The sequence below is a fragment of the Triticum urartu genome, chromosome 5A (assembly GCF_056163025.1).
Source record: "Triticum urartu cultivar PI428250 chromosome 5A, HENAU_Tu73, whole genome shotgun sequence".
NCBI lineage: Eukaryota > Viridiplantae > Streptophyta > Magnoliopsida > Poales > Poaceae > Triticum > Triticum urartu.
This window is the reverse complement of record NC_141877.1, coordinates 541,169,099-541,191,265: the sequence shown is the minus strand read 5'-3', so window position 1 is coordinate 541,191,265 and position 22,167 is coordinate 541,169,099.

Sequence of the window (22,167 nt, the reverse complement as noted above, 5' to 3'; positions counted from 1 at the left end):
ATCACCTTTGATCGAAGGGACCACCCCACTAGCATCCGTCACGGCGGCTTCACCGCATTGGTTCTAGACCCAATCATTGACGGATTTCATCTCACAAGAGTCCTCATGGACGGCGGCAGCAGCCTGAATCTGCTTTACCAGGATACAGTGCAAAAAATGGGCATAGATCCCTCGAGGATCAAGCCCACCAAAACGACCTTTAAAGGCATCATACCAGGTGTAGAAGCCAACTGTACAGGCTCAGTCACACTGGAAGTGGTCTTCGGATCTCCGGATAACTTCCGAAGCGAGGAGTTAATCTTCGACATAGTCCCGTTCCGTAGTGGCTATCATGCACTGCTCGGGCGAACCGCATTCGCAAAATTCAAGGCGGTACCGCACTATGCATACCTCAAGCTCAAGATGCCAGGCCCTAGAGGAGTAATCACGGTCAATGGGAACACTGAACGCTCCCTCCGAATGGAGGAGCACACGACAGCGCTCGCAGCAGAAGTACAAAGCAGCCTTTCTAGGCAGTTCTCTAGTTCGGCCTTCAAAAAGCCGGACACTGTCAAGCGCGCCCGGAGTACCCTACAACAAGACCGCCTGGCACGTTCTGAGCTAGCGTAGCAATGCGGCCCCAACCCTAGCCCTCGTGATATAGCGAAACCAGTGCTTCGCGTACATAACTACGCTCTTGAAATACCATGGGCATAGGGGAAGGGGCACTATCACGGCACGCCCAAAATACGGCATAAACCGCACCAGGGGCTGCCGGATTCCTTTTCTTTTTCTTTTTTTCTCTTACTCTCAGGACTCCATACTTCGGATGACCCGTTCAGCAATTCAACTGCCGCACAAACGATGCAAGATCCAGGAAAGCAGACAAGCCATGCCGCATTATGGAACTCCCAGGTGGTCTTTATTGCGAGCAGTATACCTGTTTTTTAATACAATTTCGCGGCCTGCCCCTGGCCAGGACATGTTAAATAGTCCAATTTCTTTTGCTTATCGCACTATTTGTATCGTTCCGCTTTCATAGCAGCCCTTTTATAAACAATGCATAGCTTTTTGTCTATTTTTTGCATTATCCTCTTTTTATATATATGTTTATCAATAACATGTTGCATCCGTACACTGTGGTATGGCAAAAATACGCCAGGGGCGTCAGTACCCATCAATATGGCATGAGAAGTCCGTACACTTTCACAAGTGCGGCACCCCGAACTTATAGCACTATATGCATCGGCTCCGAATCATGATTTGGGTCAATAGTTGGGTTTGCCCGGCTCCTATGTTTTGGTGCCTTACGTTCCGCTATATCGGCTAAGGTAGCACTAGGAGAACTACTGCGATTGTGCCCCAGTTGAGCTGGGCAGAGCACCTCAGTAGAGAAAGCTAAAACTGTCTGTCATGACGAGGCGAGAGACCGGTCGCTGTTCGAGAGGTTTTTCGAGTCCTTAAAGACTTATGCCGCTTCGAGCGAGGAACCGGCTTTGTCCGGCCAAGGCGTGGATAGCGCCCCGAACTCGGTCTTCCGAATACTAGGGGCTTCGCCGAAATTTAAAATTATAGAGTTCTATGGCTAAGTGAGAGTGTTCAAGCATTATAGTCCGATTGCCTTGTTCGTTGTGCTGAGCGCCTCCCTCGAGGGACCCAATCATGGGAAAAAGAGCGCTCAGGTTTATCCCGAACACCCCAGCACTAGTGGCATGGGGGCAGAAGCCGACGACTAGCCATCTCTCAATTTTTTGATAAACGGCTGCACAGAAAGTAATATTTTAAATTCAAGCATTGCTTAGCGCATATGAACAAGTTTTCAGCGCATAGGATAACACGAGCGAGTTCATTCAAAAATTACATCCTTGGTGCATTCATCCGCCATAAGGCGGGCACCGGCCAGAACATCCTTGTAATAGTTCTCGGGCTTGCGATGCTCCTTCCCCAGCGGTGGCCCGTCCCTCACAAGCTTCTCACCGTCCAGCTTACCCCAGTGCACCTTTGCACGGGCAAGGGCCCTACGGGCACCTTCGATGCAGACGGAGTGCTTGATGACTTTGAGCCTTGGACAAGCCTCCACCAGCCGCCGCACCAGTCCGAAGTAGCTCCCAGGCAGGGCCTCTCCAGGCCACAGCCAAACTATGAAGCCCTTTAGGGCCTGTTCGGCCGCCTTGTGGAGCTCGACCAGCTGCTTCAGCTGGTCGCTCAAGGGCACAGGGTGTCCGGCCTCAGCGTACTGAGACCAGAACACCTTCTCTGTCGAGCTGCTTTCCTCGGCTCGGTAGAATGCGGCGGCATCGGATACGCTGCAGGGAAGATCTGCGAATGCCCCTAGAGAGCTCCGGATTCGGGTAAGTAACAAGTAGTTTACTTTTATATGTCTGCTTTGCATAGAGAATGCCTTACCCGCCGCTATCTTTTTCACCGCATCCAATTCCTGGAGGGCCTTCTGGGCTTTGGCCTTGGCAGATTTGGCAGTTTTAAGGGCCGCAACAAGCTCGGACGCTCGCGTCTTCGAGTTGAGCTCCAAACTCTCATGCTTTTTCATGAGAGCCTGAAGCTCTTGCTGCACCTCGCCGACCTGCGCCTCAAATTTCTCCCGCTCGGTGTGCTCCGTGGCCGCTCTCTTCTTGGCCTCGGACAACGCCTGCTTGAGGGTCGCCACCTTAGTTGTGGCCCCTACAATAAGCAGTATACTCCTATCATTTTTTGCAATTGCGTCTTCTTATAGGCATTTTTTCTATAAGGTATCTCTTACCTTCTTTCTCCTCGAGCTGCCGTTTGGCAAGGCTGAGCTCTTGCTCGGTCCGCTCGAGGCCCTGCTTCAGGGCACCCACCTCCGCAGTCAGTGCGGCGGTGGCCAGCAGCGAAGCCTGCATCTGTATATTGACTCCTTTTTAGTTAGACTCCTGCGATATTTAATAGATCCTCTATTCGGCTTTTCTTTCCGAACGCCAAACACAGCATCAGGGGCTACTGTCTATGTGGTAATATTTTTACATATTTCTACTTACCTCGAAGCCTGTTAGAAGGCTAGCACAAGCTTCAGTAAGTCTGCTTTTGGCGGACCGAACCTTCTGGACCACCATACTCATGATGGTACGGTGCTCCTCGTCGATGGAGGCGCCCTTAAGCACCTCCAGCAGATTGTCCGGCGCCTCCGGTTGGACGGTGGACGCCAGCTCAATAGGCTTGCTCCTCTTGGTAGGAGTTCGCTTGCCGCGGTCCGGAACCGTTGATGATTCCAGCGCGGTGTCTGGCTTAAAGCCGGACTTGGAGCCCTGGGGGGTCTTGTCCCCTTTACTCCTGGAGTCCGGGAGGTCGCCTCGCAGCTCCTCCTGGACCACCTCCTCTTGCCCCGAAACTTGTCGCGACGCCACTTCGGCGTCATCCGCAACACAGGGGGAGGCAGCGGGCGGAACTGAATTCACGTCCGATGAATCCAGGGAGCCGCTCGATGACTCATCGAGCCCGTCCTTGGGCGGGCTGCATGATTATATTCGACATTAGGGAAAGCTGCGCAACAAAAGGAATATCATGAGTTACTCTGGTATCCGAACACTTACGATTTCGCCGGACGCTTGGCCCTGTCCATCCACTCCTCTTCGTCCTTGTCGGCGTCGGGGGCGTAGTCCGGCGGAGGGGTTTTCCTCTTCTTGGACCCTTCGGCCTGCCCTACTAGGGCGGCCTTCCTCTTCTTTCCTCCCCTCGCTGGAGGGGGAGAGGTCTCTTCTTCCTCCTCCTCGCCTTCACGGGAGGAGTGCGTCTCGGACTCATCGGACGAGGAGTCCGACACCACCATATGCCGGGAACTCTTTCGAGTCCCCGTGGCCTTCTTCTTCTTGGCCTTCTTCTCCGGCACCACATAAGGTGCCGGAACCAGCAGCTTCACTAGGAGAGCAGGGGCTGGGTCTTCGGGCAAGGGAGCCGGACAGTTAATCAGTCCGGACTTCGCCTGCCAATCCTGTCAAAGGTGAGGGAGTTTAGATCCCGCATAGAGTCAAACTATGAAGAAAACTTAACATCCTGTAAAAGATGAAAATATTTTACCTCGCCAGCAGGATGCTGCGAGCTGAATCCACGGTCTTCGGAGGCGGATGTGGGAGCCTCGGCGCCTTTGGTTAGCCCCTTCCAGACATCTTCGTATGTCGTGTCGAAGAGCCTTCTCAAAGTTCGGTGCTGCGCCGGGTTGAACTCCCACAAATTGAAGTCCCGTTCTTGACACGGAAGGATCCGGCGGACGAGCATGACCTGGACTATGTTGACAAGCTTGAGCTGCTTGTTCACCAGGGACTGGATGCATTTTTGCAGTCCGGTCACCTCTGAAAGAACATGCGGTGCCCCCATGTTTGGTTTTGGTAATTGATGACAATCTCTATGGACTAATGGTTTCCTTGAGTTATATTTGAAGGTTTTTTCCATAGGCTTTTCTTGGAGTACATGTGTTGGTTTCAAGGAGAGTTTGTGTCGACCAAGGTGCTATTCAAGGAATTATCCAAAGATTGGTCATTTGAGAGTTGAGATTATTGCAAGCATGTCTTGAAGAAGAAGATTGTGTGATCATTCATGTTTACCTTCAAGACATCATCCAAACGAAGAGAGTCGAAAAGATTCAAGGTTGATCAAGACTAAGTCAAGAGTGAATCAAGTTGATCAACTCACAAAGAGTAGAAGATGTACCGAGAGGGATCAAGTGATCCCATGGTATGGTAAGCATTGTCCATTGCACTTTGTGTACTAACCCATGGTCTATGTGGGGTTAGGTACGTGTCCATGGGCTTGCGTCAAGAGGATGATATCATACAACCCATGGGAAGGATGACATCAAGTGGTGATCGTCATCAAGATTGCCGTGTGCAATTTCAAGTGGAGAATCACGAAGAGATCAAGTGATTGAAGCTTGCCATCCATTGTGGTGTCAATGGACTTGTGAAGATGTGCCGAAGAGTGGCTCACCCATAGTGGAGTATGGGGGAGCAATCATCTAGTCTTCATCAACCCAACGCAATCAAGAAAGGTAGTCCATCTTGAGGAGGACAAGATCGTCATCATCTAACTCAAGTGGATCATGTGCAAGGCAAAGGTTTGCCCTTGATAGGTTTTCTATTTTACCGGTCTCATGGTGGTAGTTGGGAGACCGGGTTATAGGATCGATAGCCGTACTATCAAGGGGGGCTCTCAAGTGAGTAGCTTGATCATCTCGTTCGTCGAGAGCTCAAACCATTGCATCCTTGCATCATGTTTATTGGTTCTTGTTTTGTTCTCTTTGTGAGTCTTAGAGCTTATGGTCATCTTGATGACAAGCTTGAGTTCATCGAAAACGGAGTTCGCATGCGTCTTCTATGATGTTTTCGGTGTTGTAGGTTTTACCGGTCTTATCCGAGGAAGGGTCCTCACCATTTTCTTATGGGCCTTTTCTAATTTGCTTCTTATTGTTATTTCTTTCAAGATTGTGTTAGCCCTTGTCGCTAGCTTTCCAACAAACTTGGTTTCATCGAAAATGGAGTTCGCATGCGTCTTCTATGATGTTTTCGGTGTTGTAGGTTTTACCGGTCTTATCTGAGGAAGGGTCCTCACCATTTTCTTATGGGCCTTTTCCAATTTTCTTCTTATTGATATTTCTTTCAAGATTGTGTTAACCCTTGTTGCTAGCTTTCCAACAAACTTGGTTTCATCGAATTCGGAGTCCGTTTGCAAAAGTTGTGGCAGTTTTGGTGTTCTGAAAAGGCTGCAGCGGTACTACCGCGAATTCGAGCGGATGTAATTTTTTACTACCGCTCCAGAGCAGTACTACCGCGGCTCCTACAGCGGTAGTACCGCTCCGGACCAAAAACTCGTCCCAAGTCTTGCAGTGGTAGGCTCGGATGTATTTTTTAGTACCGCTCGCAAGCAGTAGTACCGCTACCATTTGCGGTAGTACCGTGAGGTCGAGCGGTTGTACCATGAGGACGAGCGGTAGTACCGCTCCGGCGGTTCTTCTGCCCTTTTGCCTCCTCGCTGTTGTTTTTCAAAGGGGTACTTCCACCCTAGCGGTAGTACCGCTCCTTGGAGCGGTAGTACCGCTCTGTGCGGGCTGTGAGCATAACGGTTGGATTTTTCCCCACCTATAAAAGGGGGTCTTCTTCCCCAATGAACCCTAATATTTTTAGCTCGTGTTCTTCCCCCATTGTTGACCTTCTTTGAGCTTGCTAACTCTCAATCCCTCCATGGATTCTTGCTAGTTTTTGAGGGAAAAGAGAGAGGAGATCTAGATCCACATTTCCACCAATCACTTTCTCCTCTATGTGAGGGGAACCCCTTGGATCTAGATCTTGGAGTTCTTGGTGTTCTCCTTCTTGTTCTTCCTCTCATTTTCCTCCCTATCATTAGTTGCTCCGGTGGGATTTGAGAGAGAAGGACTTGGGCACTCCGTGTGCCCTTGCCATTTTATTTGGTGCATCGGTTTGAGTTCTCCACAGTGATACGTGGAAGTGAAGTTTGAAAAGCTTATTACTCTTGGGTGTTTGGGCACCCTAGAGCTTGTTCCTCTTGGGTGCCTTGGCACACTAGACGGTTGGTGTTGTTCGGAGCTCAATCATTGTGGTGTAAAGCTCCGGGCAAGCGTCGGGGTCTCCAATTAGGTTGTGGAGATCGCCCCGAGCAATTTGAAGGGTACCGGTGACCGCCCCAAGGGTTTCCAAAGTGTACGGGTTCGGTGACCGCCCCCAAGGGTTGCCATTTGTACAGGTTCAGTGACCGCCCTCAAGGGTCCCTTAGTGGAATCACGGCATCTTGCATTATGCGAGGGCGTGAGGAGATTACGGTGGCCCTAGTGGCTTCTTGGGGAGCATTGTGCCTCCACACCGCTCCAAACGGAGATTTGCATCCGCAAGGGTGTGAACTTCGGGATACATCATCGTCTCCGCGTGCCTCGGTCTCTTACCTGAGCTCTTTACTTATGCACTTTACTTTGTGATAGCCATATTGTTTCTTATCATATATCTTGCTATCACCTTGTAGTCTATCTTGCTTAGCATAAGTTGTTGGTGCACATAGGTGAGCCTAGTTGTTGTAGGTTTTGTGCTCGACAAATTAACCACTAGGTTTATTCCGCATTTGTTCAAGCCTAAACCGTAATTATTTTAAAACGCCTATTCACCCCCCTCTAGGCGACATCCACGATCTTTCAATTGGTATCAGAGCCTCGTCTCTCTTTATAGGGCTTAACCGCCTAGAGAGTAAGGATGTCAACTAGGGGATTAGGATTCTCTGACACTCTTACTTTCGATGGCACAAATTTTGATGTTTGGGTAATTCGCATGCTTAATCTCTTTAGGGTCATGGACCCAAATTTAGAGCGAATTGTAGAAATGGGCTTTTCTCCTCCAAAGGATCCGCAAAGATTATCTTTAGAGGATGAGAGAAACTCTTATCTCAATGCTCAAGCTTCTAATGTGCTTTTCGATGCTTTGAGTAATGTAGTTATATTTCAACTCATGCCATTCCGGGATGCTCATGAGTTGTGGACAAAGCTTCAAGATAAATATGGCGTGTACAAGTTTTGTGGGGATGTTTGTTCTCCCTCCACATCCGGCCGTATAGTCTTCTCAACTTCTTCTACTTCACCTACATGTGGTTTGCCACAAGGTAATGATATGGTGAGTAGTGTTGGTCATTGCAATGATGATAGTATGCTTATTGTGGATGATCCTTCATCACTATCTTATTGCAATGCTTCTTCTTTGGACTTTAACACTTCGAGCACCATACATGTTTCACATGCTTGTGTTGATAGTCCATGCATATCTTGTAGAAATTGTTTGACTAAATCTCATGATGATATGCTTGCTATATCTTGTTGCTATGATAAAATGCTTGTATTTCCTCGAGTTCTGGTGCTAACAATGTAGAGGAAACCCAACACTCAATGGAACAAGATGTGTTTTTAAATGGTGCTTCAAGGGATCCTACATCATCATCTATTGCTTTTTGCCTTATGGCTAAGGCTTCAAAGGTATCTCCTACTTTGAAACCCAATATGTCTCTTGATGATGATGTTGATACTAATGATGATGAGGACAATGATGAAGAGAATGATAATGTTGCCTCCTTAAAAATTAAGGGGGAAATGGTTTTTAAAGCTCTTCATAAAAATAAAATTGCTTGTTCCAACTTCATGGAAATCATGTCCATTTCCATTGAGGGCAAGAAGTATATTGATGAGTTGGAATCTCGTCTTGAGGAGCATGAGGTCACCATTGAGAAAATGGAAGGTCATGAGCGTGATTACGCTAATGAGATTGCGGACCTCTCTCAAGCTCTTGAACTTGAACAAACCACTAAGGAATCTCTTGAGGAGACTTTTGCTCTAGAATTATCTAGAGTGAGGGAATCTCGTGATAGAGCTCTTTAGGTGGCGAATGATTTTGAAACTAAAAATGAGGAGATTGAAGCTGCAAATGCTAAACTCCTTGAGAACTTTGAGCACCTTGAAAATGGCTCAAGGGTCATTAAGAGTGAGCTCATCAAACTCACCGAGTCTCATGCTCAACTTAAAGCTTCATATTCAAAAGAGCTTGCCAAGTTGTCTTCTCCTCTTGTTTCTAATGATGATGCTTGTGCTACTAACTCTATCTCTTGTGAAGCATCCATATTGAAGGAGAATGTTGAGCTAAGGGCTCAACTTGAGTTGCTATCTAGCAATTATGGGATGTTGGAAGAAAATCATGTAAAGCTCACAAGCTCTCATGATGATCTTCTAGTATCCCATAATGTGCTAAAGTTAGCTCATGAGGCCATGCTTGCTAAGGTAACATCTAGTGAGCCTCATGTGGATACTAGCACTACTTTTATTCAAAATGCTATATTGCCTTGTGCTAGTCCTCGCGATTCATCCATGCATAACATTGGTACATCTTGTGATGAATTGCTTTCCTTGCCTTGTTGCTCTAACGATGAAGCTTATACTTCCTCTAGTACTTGTGTTGAGACTAACCATGTAGAGGAAATCAAAGAGCTCAAGGCCCAAGTCACTTCTTTGAAGAAAGACTTGGAAAAGAGTCATGAAGGGAAATCCACACTCAACAATATCTTGAGTGTTCAAAAATCCCCCAATGACAAAGGTGGACTTGGATTCAACTCTAGTAAGAAGAAGAAGTCCAAGATGATCAAGAAGAAGGGCCAAGAACAAGTCAAGAATTCGACCAAGATTATTTGCTTCAAGTGCAAAGTAGAAGGGCATCATGTTAGATCTTGCCCATTGAAGAAGAAGCCCATTAGTGACAAGCAACAAGGGAAGCAGCCACAAGTTCACTCTCATTCTCAACCTCAAGTTGAAGAAAGGCCTCTTCCCAGGAAGACTCAAGCTTATGCTTATCAAGTTGAGAAATCAAGTGAGAAGAAAGTGAAGAGTAGACGTTGCTACCTATGTCGCGAGAAAGGTCACCTCGCGTCTTCATGCACTAGTGGCAACTTATCCAACCCAATTATTATTGATGATGTCTATTCTTTTGGGAAGGATAAGGTTGGCAATGTGGTTGCCAAGTTTGTTGGTACTCAAAGTGGTTTGAAGCAAAGAACCATTTGGGTAGCCAAGCCTATTGTGACTAACCTCTTAGGACCCAACTTGGTTGGGGACCAACAAGCTCAAACTTGATCAATAGGTGATGTTGGAGGTCATTGGAGACTTGGCTACATTATGAAGAATTAAGGGGAGTTCATCATTCTTATTGTCTCAAGCCAAGTCATTCGGATTATCAAGTTTCTATCTTATATCCAATGTTCCTCCTTGCGGTAACTCGTGCTTAAATTGTTTTCATTGAAAGTTACTTGCCCCTTTGCATGTTTGGTTTTGTTCCTTGCATGTGTTTGTATATGTTGTGCTTCCAACTTTATTATCTTGTGCAATCAAGTATGTGTGTGTTGGTTTGAACATCATGTACGCGTGTGTCATGTATTGAGCCTTTTGCATCTTGTTCTTTTCTTAGTTGGCTCTTGTGAGAGATTAATGGAATATCCCATTATGGGGGAGTGATGTGCTTTGTGCACCTCACAATCCTATATATGTGTGTACATGAGTAATACCATCTAGTATTGATATTTCAAGATTATCTAGTCGCTATGTGGTATGTCTTCTCATGAGAAATTCAAATTCTATATTGTCCATTAATTATCTCGTGTTGGATCATTATTTTGTCTCTTGTTTATCTTTAATTGGTATCACATTATGGGGGAGTAATATGCTATGTGCATATTACTAGCCTAGAAAATGTGTACATTTGAGATATTGTCACCTAGAATTGATATTGTAAATTATCTTGTTCCTAGGTGGCATGTTAGCTCTACAAGTTGCAATTTGCCTTTTGTTTGGTGTGAAGATGATGTCGGATATCCTTGTTATCTACCACCGGGAATTATTTCCAAATACTTCTTGTCTTTTGACAATTGGTACTCACTTATGTGTGGTAGAAATTATTGATCATCTTTACATTGGCCTTTGCTTTTATTTGCTTTTTCTCTTGCCTAGGATTGTGTCAACTCCCATTGTATTCCATACCACTTGTGGATCTTGTTGATTTCTTGACCTTGTCTAGTGTTTTCTAGATATAGTGAAAGTGGTGATCCCACCCCGTGCATTTTGTATTCAAATGCAAATTCTATATAATGCACTAGTCTTGGGGGAGCCATCCTATTCTCTATAAAACACTCATCTTATGATCCTTATCAAGTGTGTGTTTGTGAAAGGCAAGCCGTTTCTTTTTGGTGCTTTGTGCCATCATGAAACTCTGTAGACAGCTTGGTTTGTTTGGAACCATTCTCTCTTTTGGGAGTTTGACATCTTTCTTTTTGAGTGTATCAATGGATATCTCATTCCTTGATGTATCTTTTATGGATATCCTCCAAGTGATGATTTATTCATTTGGTATCTTTTCTTCGCTTGGTATTTCTTTGTCTTTTGGTCTCGGTTCTTGAAAGTCTTGAGCATGCATATTTACTTCTTGTAGTTTCTTTGGCATGTTTTCTTTCTTTGACCCAATATATAGGGGGAACTCCACCAAGTCTCAAATTGGATGAGATGTGCATGAAATTCATTTTCATATCTATATGCACATATTTATGTGGAGTTTGTCCTATGTGTTGTTGGTTCTCTAACTCTTTGGTCCCAATGAGTTTGGTTACCATTTTGTTTGTGTTGTTGTTCTAGGAACAAGTGGAGATGCATTGGATGCTCGGCTCACTCACAAGGAAGGTGGTGTCACCATGTGCTTATTGGAGTTAAGCTAGGATGATTAATGAACTACTATCTACCTTTAATTGGCATCTACTACATCCATCCAATGGTATCTCGGTAACAAGTATCATCATCTACTTCATGCACACATTTCTTGCATCAACCTTTCGTAGGTTGTATCATGGCATGTTATCCATTCTGTCTTGTGATACTTGTTTCCTTTCTCAAAGCATCCCAACAATGATGTCCTGTTGCTAGTTGTGATGTCTTTGATGTTCGTGTGGTTGGAATTCATCTATATGCAATAAGACCATATCTAGCCTTGTGCTATGCTCTCAAGCAAATATCTTATTGTTATATGTATGAGTTCCGTTTGGATATCTTGTTCCTTCATGTTGTAACTATTTCGAGTGTACATCCTTCTTTGTAGATATATATCATCATGATTTCGTCTACCTAGAACCTTATACACTTGAGAGAAATTACATCTCTAGATGATATCCTTTCTTTCATGCCCACCTTACCTTTCTTATGTTATTTCTTTGGTGGCTCCGTGAAAGCTTTTGCCTTGAGTGCGTATCGTATCTCGTTGCATCTTGATGCACTCTTGTGTGGTGAAGATTATTTTCCTCATGCTTATCTCTACGAGGCTTTTTCCATCTTAATTGGTATCCCTCGTCTTGATGAGGCTTTCATCTTCTATCTTCGCCACGGGTTGTCACAAGCATAGGTTCTCTATATGCTTATTAGTAAGCTGGTGAACCCATTTGCTTGTTGTGTGTGGGAATGATAGGCCTTGCACTGTGTTGCCTCATTCTTTCAAGACTCTATTGATGCTTAATGCTCATCCGTACATTAGTCTTCTCAAGTGCATTGCCTTGACTCACACACATCATTTTGGTTGAGCCCATTCTTAAGTTGCCTCTTTCTCCTATTGCTCTACCATGTGTTTGTTACATGTACTAGGCTTAGTTTCCTATATGCTCACTTGCACTTGTTGTAAGTTTCTATTGATTTTGGGGGAGCTATGATCCTATTTTGTGCACATTGTTTCCAAATTCAAATATTCTTATGTGTGCACAAATCATGGGGAGCCTCTCTAGTTTCTTTAGAACACTCCTTTGCTCATATCATAATATCTTTTATTCATGTAGCTCGTAGGATCTTTGGCCTAGTTGGTTCAATTGGTATCTTTTGATAGCTTGCTTCAATTGGTATCTTTTGATTGCTTGATTGCTTGTTTCTCTCTTTGTTATGTCCTTGTGGCATATCATTCCTTTAGCAATCTTGGTGCCTCAATATAGTTGGTCTTCCTCCAAGTATTACCGCTGGATATGTGTATTGCATTCCACTCTCTTGTTGAGAAATACACAATTTATGGAGGAACACAATTTATATTGGCCTTCTATGCTTTTCGCCCATTTTGGCAATCGATGCCAATGGGGGAGAAGTTTCAGAGAGTTTTGTGGAGAAGTCTTCAGAGTTTTCTCCTTGCTTTGGTTTTGTTCCTAAGCATTTGCATCTCATACACATGCATTATTGGTTGTTGCATTGCTTGGTGATGCATAATTCCTTGTATAAACTCTCGTGAAAGTGATTGTCATCAATTACCAAAATGGGGGAGATTGAAAGAACATGCGGTGCCCCCATGTTTGGTTTTGGTAATTGATGACAATCTCTATGGACTAATGGTTTCCTTGAGTTATATTTGAAGGTTTTGTCCATAGGCTTTTCTTGGAGTACATGTGTTGGTTTCAAGGAGAGTTTGTGTCGACCAAGGTGCTATTCAAGGAATTATCCAAAGATTGGTCATTTGAGAGTTGAGATTATTGCAAGCATGTCTTGAAGAAGAAGATTGGGTGATCATTCATGTTTACCTTCAAGACATCATCCAAACGAAGAGAGTCGGAAAGATTCAAGGTTGATCAAGACTAAGTCAAGAGTGAATCAAGTTGATCAACTCACAAAGAGTAGAAGATGTACCGAGAGGGATCAAGTGATCCCATGGTATGGTAAGCATTGTCCATTGCACTTTGTGTACTAACCCATGGTCTATGTGAGAGTCTATGTGGGGTTAGGTACGTGTCCATGGGCTTGCGTCAAGAGGATGATATCATACAACCCATGGGAAGGATGACATCAAGTGGTGATCGTCATCAAGATTGCCGTGTGCAATTTCAAGTGGAGAATCACGAAGAGATCAAGTGATTGAAGCTTGCCATCCATTGTGGTGTCAATGGACTTGTGAAGATGTGCCGAAGAGTGGCTCACCCATAGTGGAGTATGGGGGAGCAATCATCTAGTCTTCATCAACCCAACGCAATCAAGAAAGGTGGTCCATCTTGAGGAGGACAAGATCGTCATCATCTAACTCAAGTGGATCATGTGCAAGGCAAAGGTTTGCCCTTGATAGTTTTTCTATTTTACCGGTCTCATGGTGGTAGTTGGGAGACCGGGTTATAGGATCGATAGCCGTACTATCAAGGGGGGCTCTCAAGTGAGTAGCTTGATCGTATCGTTCATCGAGAGCTCAAACCATTGCATCCTTGCATCATGTTTATTGGTTCTTGTTTGGTTCTCTTTGTGAGTCTTAGAGCTTATGGTCATCTTGATGACAAGCTTGAGTTCATCGAAAACGGAGTTCGCATGCGTCTTCTATGATGTTTTCGGTGTTGTAGGTTTTACCGGTCTTATACGAGGAAGGGTCCTCACCATTTTCTTATGGGCCTTTTCTAATTTGCTTCTTATTGTTATTTCTTTCAAGATTGTGTTAGCCCTTGTCGCTAGCTTTCCAACAAACTTGGTTTCATCGAAAACGGAGTTCGCATGCGTCTTCTATGATGTTTTCGGTGTTGTAGGTTTTACCGGTCTTATCCGAGGAAGGGTCCTCACCATTTTCTTATGGGCCTTTTCCAATTTTCTTCTTATTGATATTTCTTTCAAGATTGTGTTAACCCTTGTCGCTAGCTTTCCAACAAACTTGGTTTCATCGAATTCGGAGTCCGTTTGCAAAAGTTGTGGCAGTTTTGGTGTTCTGAAAAGGCTGCAGCGGTACTACCGCGAATTCGAGCGGATGTAATTTTTTACTACCGCTCCAGAGCAGTACTACCGCGGCTCCTACAGCGGTAGTACCGCTCCAGACCAAAAACTCGTCCCAAGTCTTGCGGTGGTAGGCTCGGATGTATTTTTTAGTACCGCTCGCAAGCAGTAGTACCGCTACCATTTGCGGTAGTACCGTGAGGTCGAGCGGTTGTACCATGAGGACGAGCGGTAGTACCGCTCCGGTGGTTCTTCTGCCCTTTTGCCTCCTCGCTGTTGTTTTTCAAAGGGGTACTTCCACCCTAGCGGTAGTACCGCTCTGTGCGGGCTGTGAGCATAACGGTTGGATTTTTCCCCACCTATAAAAGGGGGTCTTCTTCCCCAATGAACCCTAATCTTTTTAGCTCGTGTTCTTCCCCCATTGTTGACCTTCTTTGATCTTGCTAACTCTCAATCCCTCCATGGATTCTTGCTAGTTTTTGAGGGAAAAGAGAGAGGAGATCTAGATCCACATTTCCACCAATCACTTTCTCCTCTATGTGAGGGGAACCCCTTGGATCTAGATCTTGGAGTTCTTGGTGTTCTCCTTCTTGTTCTTCCTCTCATTTTCCTCCCTATCATTAGTTGCTCCGGTGGGATTTGAGAGAGAAGGACTTGGGCACTCCGTGTGCCCTTGCCATTTTATTTGGTGCATCGGTTTGAGTTCTCCACAGTGATACGTGGAAGTGAAGTTTGAAAAGCTTATTACTCTTGGGTGTTTGGGCACCCTAGAGCTTGTTCCTCTTGGGTGCCTTGGCACACTAGACGGTTGGTGTTGTTCGGAGCTCAATCATTGTGGTGTAAAGCTTCGGGCAAGCGTCGGGGTCTCCAATTAGGTTGTGGAGATCGCCCCGAGCAATTTGAAGGGTACCGGTGACCGCCCCAAGGGTTTCCAAAGTGTACGGGTTCGGTGACCGCCCCCAAGGGTTGCCATTTGTACGGGTTCAGTGACCGCCCTCAAGGGTCCCTTAGTGGAATCACGGCATCTTGCATTATGCGAGGGCGTGAGGAGATTACGGTGGCCCTAGTGGCTTCTTGGGGAGCATTGTGCCTCCACACCGCTCCAAACGGAGATTTGCATCCGCAAGGGTGTGAACTTCGGGATACATCATCGTCTCCGCGTGCCTCGGTCTCTTACCTGAGCTCTTCACTTATGCACTTTACTTTGTGATAGCCATATTGTTTCTTATCATATATCTTGCTATCACCTTGTAGTCTATCTTGCTTAGCATAAGTTGTTGGTGCACATAGGTGAGCCTAGTTGTTGTAGGTTTTGTGCTTGACAAATTAACCACTAGGTTTATTCCGCATTTGTTCAAGCCTAAACCGTAATTATTTTAAAACGCCTATTCACCCCCCCTCTAGGCGACATCCACGATCTTTCAATTGGTATCAGAGCCTCGTCTCTCTTTATAGGGCTTAACCGCCTAGAGAGTAAGGATGTCAACTAGGGGATTAGGATTCTCTGACACTCTTACTTTCGATGGCACAAATTTTGATGTTTGGGTAATTCGCATGCTTAATCTCTTTAGGGTCATGGACCCAAATTTAGAGCGAATTGTAGAAATGGGCTTTTCTCCTCCAAAGGATCCGCAAAGATTATATTTAGAGGATGAGAGAAACTCTTATCTCAATGCTCAAGCTTCTAATGTGCTTTTCGATGCTTTGAGTAATGTAGTTATATTTCAACTCATGCCATTCCGGGATGCTCATGAGTTGTGGACAAAGCTTCAAGATAAATATGGCGTGTACAAGTTTTGTGGGGATGTTTGTTCTCCCTCCACATCCGGCCGTATAGTCTTCTCAACTTCTTCTACTTCACCTACATGTGGTTTGCCACAAGGTAATGATATGGTGAGTAGTGTTGGTCATTGCAATGATGATAGTATGCTTATTGTGGATGATCCTTCATCACTATCTTATTGCAATGCTTCTTCTTTGGACTTTAACACTTCGAGCACCATACATGTTTCACATGCTTGTGTTGATAGTCCATGCATATCTTGTAGAAATTGTTTGACTAAATCTCATGATGATATGCTTGCTATATCTTGTTGCTATGATAAAATGCTTGTATTTCCTCGAGTTCTGGTGCTAACAATGTAGAGGAAACCCAACACTCAATGGAACAAGATGTGTTTTTAAATGGTGCTTCAAGGGATCCTACATCATCATCTATTGCTTTTTGCCTTATGGCTAAGGCTTCAAAGGTATCTCCTACTTTGAAACCCAATATGTCTCTTGATGATGATGTTGATACTAATGATGATGAGGACAATGATGAAGAGAATGATAATGTTGCCTCCTTAAAAATTAAGGGGGAAATGGTTTTTAAAGCTCTTGGAGTTCTTGGTGTTCTCCTTCTTGTTCTTCCTCTCATTTTCCTCCCTAGCATTAGTTGCTCCGGTGGGATTTGAGAGAGAAGGACTTGGGCACTCCGTGTGCCCTTGCCATTGCATTTGGTGCATCGGTTTGAGTTCTCCACAGTGATACGTGGAAGTGAAGTTTGAGAAGCTTATTACTCTTGGGTGTTTGGGCACCCTAGAGCTTGTTCCTCTTGGGTGCCTTGGCGCCCTAGACGGTTGGTGTTGTTCGGAGCTCAATCATTATGGTGTAAAGCTCCGGGCAAGCGTCGGGGTCTCCAATTAGGTTGTGGAGATCGCCCCGAGCAATTTGACGGGTACCGGTGACCGCCCCCAAGGGTTTTTAAAGTGTACGGGTTCGGTGACCGCCCCCAAGGGTTGCCATTTGTACGGGTTCAGTGACCGCCCTCAAGGGTCCCTTAGTGGAATCACGGCATCTTGCATTGTGCGAGGGCGTGAGGAGATTACGGTGGCCCTAGTGGCTTCTTGGGGAGCATTGTGCCTCTACACCGCTCCAAACGGAGACTAGCATCCGCAAGGGTGTGAACTTCGGGATACATCGTCGTCTCCGTGTGCCTCGATTATCTCTTTCCCGAGCTCTTTACTTATGCACTTTACTTTGTGATAGCCATATTGTTTCTTATCATATATCTTGCTATCACCTAGTAGTCTATCTTGCTTAGCATAAGTTGTTGGTGCACATAGGTGAGCCTAGTTGTTGTAGGTTTTGTGCTTGAAAAATTAACCGCTAGGTTTATTCCGCATTTGTTCAAGCCTAAACCGTAATTATTTTAAAACGCATATTCACCCCCCCTCTAGGCGACATCCACAATATTTCAACCTCTTCTTCGTCGCCCCACGACAAGCCCGTCTCCTTCCAGGACGTGAGCCGCGTAGGGTGTCCGGATCGGAATTCAGGGGCTGCGATCCACTTCAGATCGCGTGGCTCGGTGATGTAAAACCACCCTGACTACCACCCCTTCAAGGTCTCCACAAAGGAGCCCTCGAGCCATAGGACGTTGGCTATTTTGCCCGCCATGGCACCTCCGCACTCCGCCTGGTTGCCGCGCACCACCTTTGGCTTGACGTTGAAGGTCTTGAGCCAGAGGCCGAAATGGGGGCGGATGCAAAGGAAAGCCTCGCACACGACGATAAACACCAAGATATTGAGGATAAAGTTCGGGGCCAGATCGTGGAAATCTAGGCCATAGTAGAACATGAGCCCGCGGACAAATGGGTGGAGAGGAAAACCCAGTCCGCAGAGGAAGTGGGGAAGAAATACTACCCTCTCATGGGGCCTTGGGGTGGGGAGAAGCTGCCCCTCCTCAGGAAGCCAGTGCGCGATGTCTTTGGACAGGTATCCGGCCTACCTTAGCTTTTTGACATGGCCCTCTGTGATGGAGGAGACCATCCACTTGCCTCCCGCTCCGGACATTGTTGGAGAAGGTTGAGGTAGGAAGTGCGGGCTTGGGCGCTGGAGCTCGGGTGCGCAGAAGATGGATAGGCAAAGGAGGAAGAAGGCGTAGGTAAAAAGGTGGATCCTTATCCCCTTATATGAGTGGATGCGACTATGCGTCCCCACCAGCCTAGTAAAACTCGCTTGCCTCCCAAGCGCCGTGATAAATGGCGTGGTTGGGTTACCCACGTCCGTATTGATGAGAATCCCGTAAATGGGGGACATGATCTCTGCTTTGACAAGACGTGCCAAGGAAACCGCCTCACAAAACACGCTGAGGTGGAAAAGTGAAAACGATTCGAATAAAGGCTTGGCCGTAGTGTGATGTCACGCTGCGAAATACGTCAGCAGATTAGATTTGTGTTAATATTATTCTCTCTGTGGCAATACGTGGAAACTTATTTTGCAGAGCCGGACACTACTCTTGGTGTTTACAAACTTTTATGAAGAATTTGGAGGAGGAACCCGCCTTGCAATGCCGAAGACAATCTACGCGCCGGACTCGTCGTCATTGAAGCCTGGTTCAGGGGCTACTGAGGGAGTCCTAGATTAGGGGGTGTTCGGGTAGCCGGACTATACCTTCAGCCGGACTCCAGGACTATGAAGATACAAGATTGAAGACTTTGTCCCGTGTCCGGATGGGACTTTCCTTGGCGTGGAAGGCAAGCTTGGCGATGCGGATATTCAAGATCTCCTACCATTGTAACCGACTTTGTGTAACCCTAACCCTCTCCGGTGTCTATATAAACTGGAGGGTTTTAGTCCGTAGGACAACTTCATCATACAACAATCATACCATAGGCTAGCTTTTAGGGTTTAGCCTCCTTGATCTCGTGGTATATCTACTCTTGTACTACCCATATCATCAATATTAATCAAGCAGGACGTAGGGTTTTACCTCCATCAAGAGGGCCCGAACCTGGGTAAAACATCGTGTTCCTTGCCTCCTGTTACCATCCGGCCTAGACGCACAGTTCGGGACCCCCTACCCGAGATCCGCCGGTTTTGACACTGACAATCACAAACAGCCCTAGAGTTTGTAGTAAAATAACACCTTAAGACACAAATCAACCAAAACCCTAATGTCACCTAGATACTCCAATGTCACCTCAAGTAATCATGGGTATGATTATATGATATGCATCACACAATCTCAAATTCATCTATTCAAAGCAACACAAAGAACTTCAAAGAGTGCCCCAAAGTTTCTACCGAAGAGTCAAGACGAAAACGTGTGCCAACCCCTATGCATAAGTTCCCAAGGTCACGGAACCTGCAAGTTGATCACCAAAACATACATCAAGTGAATCAATAGAATACCCCATTGTCAACACAGGTATCCCACACAACATATACATCAAGTGTTCTCAAACCCTTAAAGACTCAATCCGATAAGATAACTTCAAAGGGAAAACTCAATTCATCACAAGGAGATAGAGGGGGAGAAACATCATAAGATCCAACTATAGTAGCAAAGCTCGCGTTACAACAAGATCGTGCCACATCAAGAACACGAGAGAGAGAGAGAGAGATCAAACACATAGCTATTGGTACATACCCTCAGCCCCGAGGGTGAACTATTCCCTCCTCGTCATGGAGAGCGCCGGGATGATGAAGATGGCCACCGGTGATGGATCCCCCCTCCGGCAGGGTGCCGAAACAGGGTCCCAATTGGTTTTTGGTGGCTATAGAGGCTTGCGGTGGCGGAACTGCTGATCTAGGTTTCTTTTCGGGGGTTTCTGTATTTATAGGAATTTTTGGCGTTGGTCTCACGTTAGGGGGGTCTCCGAGTCATCCACGAGGTAGGGGGCGCGCCAAGGGGGTAGGGCGCGCCCTCCACCCTCATGGATGGCTCGGGACTCTTCTGGCCCAACTATTTTACTCCGGGGCTTCTTTTAGTCCATAAAAAATCATCAAAAATTGGCACGTCAATTGGACTCCGTTTGGTAATTCTTTTTTGTAAAACTCAAAAAATGAAAAAAAAATAGAAACTGGCACTGGGCTCTAGGTTAATAGGTTAGTCCCAAAAATCATATAAAATAGCATATAAATGCATATAAAACATCCAAGATGGATAATATAATAGCATGGAACAATCAAAAATTATAGATACATTGGAGACGTATCAATCACCAACCTAGTGGTTTTCTGGAAACCTAGCCGCAAATATGGTAGTTTTGTGTAATTAACTCTAATGTTGCTAGATCATTATGGCGCATGCATGGTGTGGATGCAGGACGTGTGGATCAAGAGTGGTTGGATGACTGACTAGGCATGTTAAGTGGAATGTTAATAATATAGGCAGGAGCTGGCTATATGCGAACTAAGTGTACCTCAGATGGTTAGGCTTTTTTGTGGTGGAACCAACCCTTTAGTTTGAGGAGATGTTCATGTCTACTATGAGGCATCTACGGTGACTTCACCAATTGTGTCGGCTCAACAGTAGTTGGCTATATAACGGCTTCCATACCAGGGGTATCATAACAAGTATCACACATGCTAACCTATAATTCTACAATTTTGATGAGGTGACATACAAGTAAAAAAGAAAGAGAGAGTTAGGTATCATATCATGGTACTGTATCATAATAAATAATGTGCTACTCCTCCTATGTGTTATGCATAACAATAAATAAGGTCATATAAAATACTAACCTATGATACTATGTATGATAACATATGATACTCCCCACTACTAGCAACATAATTATGACAAATGAGAACCTTATTAATTTCCAATATAATAGGTTAGCTATAAGGTTGGTTCTAAGATTAAATACCAACTAGGTAATTTTTGTGAGGTGGCATGCAATTCCCCTATTTCTCTCTTTCTCTTTAAGTTCATTTATTCTTTTTGCCTAGGAGCACATGTAGAGATTGGTTCTTGTATGAGAGCCCGCTTCTTCTATTTTTCCTTGTGTCTCTCCATCACATAAGCAAAAGTGTCATGTGAGCAATCTTATAGCCCACTATTATATTTGTTCTAGGGTAAAGTAATAAACTATGTGCAGTCATGTATTTTATTTATACTCCTGGCGTGTTTCACATCTACCTAGTGGTTGCTTTTACACTGTATTTCTAAGTATTTGACAAAAAGTACCACATTAGGGGTTGCCGTCTCACTGAACTACCACATTCAAAAAACTGACTGATAACTACCAAAAATTTCTAATTTTGTGACTAAAAACTACCACTTTTGAAAAATGTCCGGTTTAAACGATTTAAACACGCTTATGACATGCGGGACCCATCCGCCAGGGTTGACGTGGCGGCAAAGTCAACTCCGTTTATTTTGACCGTTATGACAGGTGGAGCCCACACGTCGTTCTTCTTCCTCCTCTCTCTATCTTCCTTTGACATTTTACCAAACACCTCCTGTGCATCATCCTATGCTGCTTTCAGCTGGCGCCCAGTCGCCCCCTCATGCTTCGGTGGCCTTTGTCGCCCTGCACTCCGGTCGCCTTCCATGCCAGAGGGTGCCGGAGGAGAAGCCCGCACAACCGAGGTGCTGCGAGCTCTAGGCCCTACTACCGCCACCCTCGCCGGCCTCCCTTCGAGCTAGAGCTCGTGGTCAGCGACAAGGAGCAGTAGTAGTGGCTGCAATCAACAGCACCACGGGCCTCGCCGGCCTTGACGCGCTCGCTGAGCTCCTCCTCATTCCGGAAGCCCTCACCGTTGAGCCACAGGCCGCACTCCGGCGCCGAGACAACAACATGCTCGCATTCATGGTACGCCCCCTACATCGCACCGAGAAGGACCCGGTCCACCTCTCTGCCTTTGTGCATGCCACAGTCAAGTTCCCCATGCCCTCCGCATCCAACAGCGCGGCGGAGGTTGAGGTGTCCGGGGTGCTCGCCGAGGCCGTGGCCACTGCCGTATTTCGGTCGTTGTCGGTGTCAAAACTGGCAGATCTCGGGTAGGGGGTCCCGAACTGTGCGTCTAGGCCGGATGGTAACAGGAGGCAGGGGACACGATGTTTTACCCAGGTCCGGGCCCTCTTGATGGAGGTAAAACCCTACGTCCTGCTTGATTGATATTGATGATATGGGTAGTGCCGGGGATATACCCCGCGGCGTAAACCG